Source organism: Amphimedon queenslandica, unplaced genomic scaffold, assembly GCF_000090795.2.
Source record: "Amphimedon queenslandica unplaced genomic scaffold, v1.1 AMPQUscaffold_72_Cont27901, whole genome shotgun sequence".
Classification (NCBI taxonomy): domain Eukaryota; kingdom Metazoa; phylum Porifera; class Demospongiae; order Haplosclerida; family Niphatidae; genus Amphimedon; species Amphimedon queenslandica.
In genome coordinates this window covers 1-847 of record NW_003559568.1, presented here as the reverse complement: position 1 = coordinate 847, position 847 = coordinate 1, and the positions used below count along the sequence as shown (strand labels likewise).

The 847-nt window shown below is 32.1% G+C and overlaps 1 long non-coding RNA gene across 1 annotated transcript; it reads right to left on the bottom strand.

Annotated features, from left to right (window-relative positions):
- Nucleotides 1-142: 142 nt before the first annotated feature.
- Nucleotides 143-605, bottom strand: LOC109593696 (uncharacterized). Its single transcript, XR_002191116.1, has 2 exons — nt 474-605; nt 143-310 (listed from the first exon to the last, which is right to left on the bottom strand). It is a non-coding gene; the product is annotated as an uncharacterized LOC109593696 (long non-coding RNA).
- Between the last annotated feature and the right edge of the window lie 242 nt (nt 606-847).

Below are 847 nucleotides of genomic sequence, written 5' to 3'. Positions count from 1 at the left end.
TAAACCAGCCTTAACTCTACATAGAAAACCAGTGGCCCAATCATCAGACGGTATAAGAGGAAAGACAGGGTTTCTAAGAGGACAGCATTACTTTGTTGTCATATTTCAAGGTCCTAGTTTCGGCTCTGCGGCTCTAGTGGGCGTGTGTAAAAATGTTAATTTAAAAGTCGGCTCTGTGGCTCTAGTGGGCGTGTGTACAAATATTAATTTAAAAGACAAATAAATAAAAACAGGAATTGTCATAAGTACAGGAATTAGAACATTTTCATCATCATCCAACATTATTTTACCTAAAGCTCTGTCATAATTTCTAGAAAAATAAATAAATACAATTTACATTATTCAGCTAGCATCTTTAAGCTAAAGACCATATATAGTACATGTAGGCATATGTACATGTATGACTACAAGAATCTGTCAGTTTCATCATCATTGATTCCATTAGTACAGTATACATGTAAGTATTATCTCACTCATGCCTGAGCTCCATTTCAGCATACTCACACCAAACATTAGCTAAATCATCAACTGATTTAAACTGAACCTTAGTAGCTTTATCAAATATAATACGAGCCTATGGGAAGAGAGGAGAGAGAAGAAAGTAAATGAGCCACATTTAATACTTTATCCAATATACAGTATTACATGCTACAGTATCTCTCTGGTAGCTGATTATTAGTTTCATAGAACGTAGCAAATAAATAAATAAATACATGTAAATATAAATAAAATAAGAGAGGAAAAGAGAAATTAAATTAGCTACATAACATTTAAAACTTTATTCAACAATATAATACATACAGTGTACTACAGTACACATTATAAAGTACAGTCAGATCCTTTTACT